The sequence below is a fragment of the Clarias gariepinus genome, chromosome 7, assembly GCF_024256425.1.
Source record: "Clarias gariepinus isolate MV-2021 ecotype Netherlands chromosome 7, CGAR_prim_01v2, whole genome shotgun sequence".
Taxonomy (NCBI): Eukaryota; Metazoa; Chordata; class Actinopteri; order Siluriformes; family Clariidae; genus Clarias; species Clarias gariepinus.
The window spans coordinates 13,281,259-13,288,219 of record NC_071106.1 but is presented as its reverse complement, the minus strand read 5'-3'; positions in this window follow the sequence as shown (position 1 = coordinate 13,288,219).

Below are 6,961 nucleotides of genomic sequence, written 5' to 3'. Positions count from 1 at the left end.
ATGAAAGAACGGCGCTTGCGGCACATGTCTCCGTGGCCCCTAGAGGGAGTTTTTGCCAGCATTCTCCTTGATTCCTGCGACTCTCTCCTGGATTATGTAGATCACTCATCAGAACTCCCAACAAGTAGAAAACCAAAGTGGATTGCTCCTCAATCTACCCAGTCACTCCTCAATCTCGCTGTCGATGTTCTGAGTCTGCAAGATCGCCAAGAAGCTGGATACCCCCTTGACTTTGGAGAGTGCCGGAAGATCACGATGGAAGACATATAATTTAAAAAAAATTTCCCTTGTGAAAAGTCTTGGGAAGAATTGACATGTCCAATAATTCTGTAGATTTTTGAGAGATTGGTGAAATTAAAGAGAAGCTGGGAAAGTTTGAAGAGGGCCCTATGAGAGCTCAGGAGAGCCATGAAATTGCAAGGAGTACGCCAATTTTCTTGCCAAAATTGCTTAGTAAGATTTCTTGTCATACCCCTGTATGTATTAAATCGGTATTAGGCACACTGGAAGTTTTACATTTCTGGCTGATGTCTTGCGGTGTTGCTTTGGTATTTCTATTTAAATAGTATTTCTGAAGTGCACCGTTCCCTCTCATATCACTGCCGAAATAACATCCTGTGTCATCTCAGAACTACAAGTCCTCTTTAAACTACCAACTTTGATAACTACCATTCCCAATACAAATTTCATTCCTGAGTACTGCATGAACACATAAAATAAATGCCCCCCCCCCCCCCCCCCCCCCCCATACACAATGCTGATGATTCTGGCCAAACTGGGGATCAAAACACTCCACTGGTTATCTACCATCCTAATTCCTTAATCATCTGTAAGCTTGAGTTTTGACTATCTTGCATGACAACCTTTCAGGAAATTTTACTGCAATACTCTCCAAATTGTAAACGTACAGTACATACTTTGGTTTCTGATGCCTCCAACTATTTTACTAGCTCCATAGAGGTTGCCTTGGGGTTTAGTTAAAAGTTTTGGGACCAAAGTTTAAACGCCCCTGGGAGTTAATTTGTGCCTCCTTACTGAATGCGAGGAATGTCATGTCAGTGTGGTCTCACACTTACTTTTTCTTCTAAAATTCCCAAAACAGTCTCTAAATTTTTAATCAAAATGTGGTCACTTACTTAATATGTTTTTTTCTTTCCCGGTGGATCTGGAGTACAGTATATTTCAGGAACTCTGGATTCACAGACAGTGTGTTTTAATTAAATGCATGCAATCCATTTAGTAAAAAATGGTTTAAAAGGAAAAATTGGCTTTATTTTTGTTGACTCAATTTTTTTTCTTGGGCTTTGTCACCACATCAAGACCAACCTAGGAGATCTAGGTTGTATGCTAGATCATCTTTACATTTTCAAACTGAGCTTGGGACCAGTAATGTATGCAGTGGCTGGGTTGTAGGGACGTAGGGTTAAATGTCTTGGTCACAGACCCAACAGTGTCGACTCGGTGCTGGTTGGGCGACTTTTTCAATCAGCAACCCAGAGCCTCAAGACACCAAGTCCGAGACACCACTACCACCACTATACTGTATTTCTGCTGATTCAACAAAGATATAAACAGTGCCTGATCCTTTCACGATACTGATCTGAAGATGGTAATGGATAATCGGATAATGGATAATATACCCATCTATATGACAGATGAATGACAAAAAAGATTGTATTAGCATTCCTTTTAGCAACTTTTAGGTAATACCTGAACATTGGCTGCTTGAGATGAACGCTGAAATGAACGGCCACACCTCAGTTCCTTCCACGCCACACTACCTGTTTCCATTACACACACCAATGCACTGTGCGCAACCTCTTATTTTCCAACGCTGTGTCCTATGACACGAATCTGAGTAACATCGGCCAGTCCAGGCCATAGGAGACGTCCTGTGGATGAAGGAAAAGAATACATTTTCAACAAATTCCCGAATATAGAGAAAAAAAAAAAGAAAACAAACAATTACCTTGAATTACCTTGGCTACTTATTTCTGTTTGCCACAGTGATCTGTGCGTTATTCTTTTTATAGAGGCTGCATTAACCATAGGACAGCATTTGTAGATAAAAAAAAAAATTGCTTTACTTTCAAATGCTTTGCTCTTTTGTCTAATTTGTTATTCCAGTACTGACAAATTCAGACGTTCAATCCCCAACCTTTTATTCTGGCTCACTGAGCTCTTAAACTATTTCAGTCTGAATTTTGATTACTGCACAGCTTTGCAGAATTTCATTAAAGCCACTGTCTTGTAAAGGATTTCAGCAATATGCAGCTAACAAGCCAAAAGATGTTAGAGGGTTTTGTTATGCAACTTCACTGTTTCTATTTTCAACCCTTTATTTTGGGTTACATTTATCTCGATCTGCATTGCAGGCCCTTAAAATAACTAAAAAGTGCATGGCGTTGAATATCATGAATAGGTTAATAATATGGAGCAGCCCAATATAAATAAAACAGAAAATGGTAATACTGTAGCAGATACATTTGCCATGGAGTTAGCTATATGTTTGTTTTAATTTATTCATTAATTAATTTATTTTTTTTACTGTGATACTTTGTCTGATGTAAAAAATATGCACTGTGAAATGTACAATAGCTACACCTTGTGTTAAGAAGGAAAGATATCAACACATCAGCATCTTTTTTTGATGCAATACAAGTTATTCCTGTTTCACTCTAAAATGAGTGAAGTATTTAAATTATTATTAAGTTAACCCCTTAAATTCTGTACATGATGTGTTCTCTTAAATAAAATGTCTGAATAATATTCTGTGGACTATACCTAAATCACAAGACTAATGATAAATAACATTTTATAATTGAATAAAACTAATGTATCAAAACTATGTATGATGCAATTTTCATATGAAAGATACATATTAATGGTAAAAAAAAAAGATGAACCTTTAAGGGTATCACTCCAGCAAGGTACAGTTTTTTTTTTTTTTACAGTGAAGCACTATTTGTTCAGATACTGTACATTTGGATGCATGTAAATATAACATATATTTGCCATATATAATATATTTTGATTTTCTTTTATACATTTCTAATTTTTTTTTAAATCAGAAAAAATTTGTAATACCATCAAAACCCACCCAATTTGGTTTATTTAGATCAGTTTGATATAATGTAAGGAACAACTGTCATTATTTTAAAACCTCAATACTGCAAATCAGAGTTTGCCACTAGAGGGCAGCGTTGGTATGTTTTTAGAAAATGTAGAAATTTAGGTAGTGTTCATAAAATTCTTTAAAGGAAAGTATAAACATCAACATTTCAGTCTAGTATATAATTTATGGTCATCCTACTCTTCTGCTTTGCCTTTAAGCGATGCAAACTTTCATCATCTTTAGTAATCGCTTTATCCTGGTCTGAGTTGCAGTTGATCCGGAGCTAATCCCAGTAACACAGGCCAAGGTGGGAAAATTCACCCCAGTCACCTGCAGCATATTGTTCTCACCCATCTACATCCCTATTAACACCTTGGGGGAAATTTACCATGGTTGATCCTCCTGCATGGGAGGAAATCAGTGAACCAGGCTTTAGTTCATATATTGTAGTTGATCTAAAGTCATAAAAAGGATGGAATATTATCATCATCCTCATACATCCTCATCAACTGCTTTATTCTGGTCAGTCTGCACCTGGAGACTCTCCATCGTAATATAAAGAACTGAAGCAGAAAATTGAATGCCGTATCATTTTCTTATTTATTATGGCAGCATTTAATTTAAATATCACCTGATCGGTTTTCTATGGAGTATTCTTTTTTTAAATTATTTGTTTCTTGTTTTATTGCTTCTTTAACACTGCAATTTCTATTAACTCTAATCTGTACGTCCATACATACCAGCTTGTTCTGATATTTGACTTTTAAAACATAGGTTTAAGATTTGTCGCATATGATCTTATAAAGAACTATTAGTTGGTTTAAAACTAAAGTGTTTGTTTAACGACGTCACGGTGGCATAGTTGCCTTGTACCTCCAGAGCCCAAGTTCAATTCCTGCATCAGCATCTATGTGCATGGAGTTTGCATGTTCTCCCCGTGCATGGTGGGTTTCCTCCAGGTGCTGCAGTTTCCTCCCAAAAACATGCAGATTAATCTTATGTGGTGTGTAAATGAGTGTGTGTGTGTGTGTTTGGGTGTGTGCCCTGCGATGGATGGCACCCTATCCAGGGTATACCGTGGATAATTCTCCTGGGATAGGCTCCAGGCCTCTCGTCACCCTGTATACAGGATAAAGTGGAATAGATGCTAAGTGAGTGAATGAGTGAGTGTTTGTTTAACATCTTGGATTCGTATGTACATCTGTGTTACACTGTCTGTAGTCCTGCACAGTAAACCCTTGTCCCACAGGCAACCACAGTACAGCTAGAATACCTCAAGATGAGAATTAAAAGCTGCTCTTGTTCTCTTCAATATGGGATTGCTATTCCAGACACGAGTGGATCTGTCTACCCTTACGTCTGCGGGTTCAAGTACTATGGTTGTGCTTTTACGTTAGCTGCTTCCCTGCAGTACATCTACAGTGAGTGTGTATGTGTATGTGTGTGTCTGAGAGAGAGAGACTGACTATAAACCGGACGCTCCGGCGACTTCGTCTAAAAGAGATATGAGTTATCTGGGGCCAGGGGACTAGAGGCTGGAGCAGGCCTGGTGTCATCAGATTAAGAGGAAGAGACACACTCATGGTTGCACTATTTAAATGGCCAAACCACTGCTGACAGTCTGTGTGTCTGTGCTTGGCCTTGTCTGATGTTCTCATTAGAAGCAGATTTCTTGCACGTGCACATCTCCGATCGACAAAGCGATTACTGTGGCTAATTAATGCTGTGTTACGCAACCCTCACGTCAATAGATTTTTTTTTTTTAAGTGTAGAAACGCTGTACTGAGGGCCAGGTGATTATAGGGACAGTCAACATTGTGCTATTATTATGCCTCATTTATCAATCTTTTAGCGAGTTTATGTCTAAATATTTGCATTGGCCAAACAGAACTCCCATGAGGAGTTTAATAAATCCCAATCCCCCGTATAATTCCAAGCGCAATCACAACACATCTGATTATCATGCAGTGCCGTTAAAAAAACTCCATAAAAGGCCAAGCTTTTTATACAAACGAAAAGGACAACATGATGACAAAGCAGTAAAAGAGCATGATGACAAAGCAGTAAGTGCGGCTAAATCGTCCGGTAATGTAGCGCATCCATTACAGTGCATTAACTACCACAGACACGCACTATCACCTCTTTTTATATGGAGCCATTACTTTTGTCATAACTGAACGGCTGGTCTTACTTGTCTTCACATATAGTATGGATTGGATTTTGATTGCTTTCTTTCAAGTCATTAGTATGAAGTGACAAAGTTCTGTGAAATTATCCGTAACTGCATGCGTGGAAGTTTGTAATGAATGTGCTATTTAAAGTTGAGAAAAATAAACCATATACAGGATACAACCACATTGCTGATTTATACAATTTGAAGCTGATAAATCCAGGCTTACATTAACGAGTCTCCTCGGATACAAATGTTCAAAGACTCAAATGTTCTTGTAGAATAGCTAACTGGATTTTAACATAACACCACCATTTCTTGCAAGTTACATGCTGTACATATTTAGAATGATAAATAAGGCCGATTATGAGGACAAATATGAGTATTTCCATTGCTAGTCACGAGTCAGGGTAGGTCCTGTCACAGAGCAGGGATATAAGATGGCTGCATCTTTAGGTAAATGTCCCTATCTCTGAGTCTGTAACTTTCTAACAGGGAAGGCAAGAAAAAAATCTCTATTAGTTAATCATTGTTAAATGTTTCCTCATTTCTGTCCCTCTCTCTCCCTCTCTCTCTTTAAACACACACACACACACACACACACACACACACACACACACACACACACACACACACACATGTATGTCCCCATGTGGGGATGTAGTAAAAGGGTGATGATGCGCTTCCTTATATAAGTGTGTGTGTCATAGATTCATGGTCTTTCTCTGGACTCCTGCTGTATGTAGTAGTTTACCTGTTGTGTACATGAGTGATGATATTTAAAAAGAACCTAACTTGTATCCTCTGAGCATCTGCTTCTTCTTCATATCCCACCTCCATTTCCTCACTGTCTCTGTCCATACAGTATCTCACCACCATCTCTTCACTGTCTCTGTCCATACAGTATCTCACCACCATTTCTTCACTGTCTCTGTTCATACAGTAACTCACCACCATTTCTTCACTTGTTTTTGTCCATATCCCACCTGCATTTCTTCACTGTCCCTGTCTATTTCCCACCTGCATTTCTTCAATGTCTCTTTCCATATCCCAACTTTATTTCTTCACTGTCTCTGTCCACAACCCACCTCCATTACTTCATTGTCTCTGTCCATACCCCACCTCCATTACTTCATTGTCTCTGTCTGTACCCCACCTCCATTTCTTAACTGTCTTTTTCCAGAAACCACCTCCATTTCTTATCTGCCTTAGTCTATAGATCACCTTTATTCCTTCTCTGTCTCTATCTATTACCGACCTGGATTTACTGTCTCTGTCCATACCCTACCTCTATTTGTTTGTCTCTGGCTATACTCCGCCTCCATTTTTTTACTGTCTGTTCATTCTTCACCTCAATTTTTTCCCTCTCATTGATTATTCTAACCTCCAAACCCCTACTGTCTCTGTCCATACACCCTCTTTATTTTTCTCCACTCTGCCTATACATCACAACCAATTCTTTAGTGTCTATTTATATATATCTTATTGGTGTATATAAATTACGTGGTAAAACTATTTTTGACCAGGTTGACTGAACTTTATTGATTTTTAAACCTTACTAAATATTGTAATAATCTTTGTCCAGTCTTGCATTCCAATGAAGCACCATGTAGGAGTTGACCAGGTCTGTTGTAATCCTTTTTTTAAAATCAAGTTAGTGCTGTTATGTATTATAT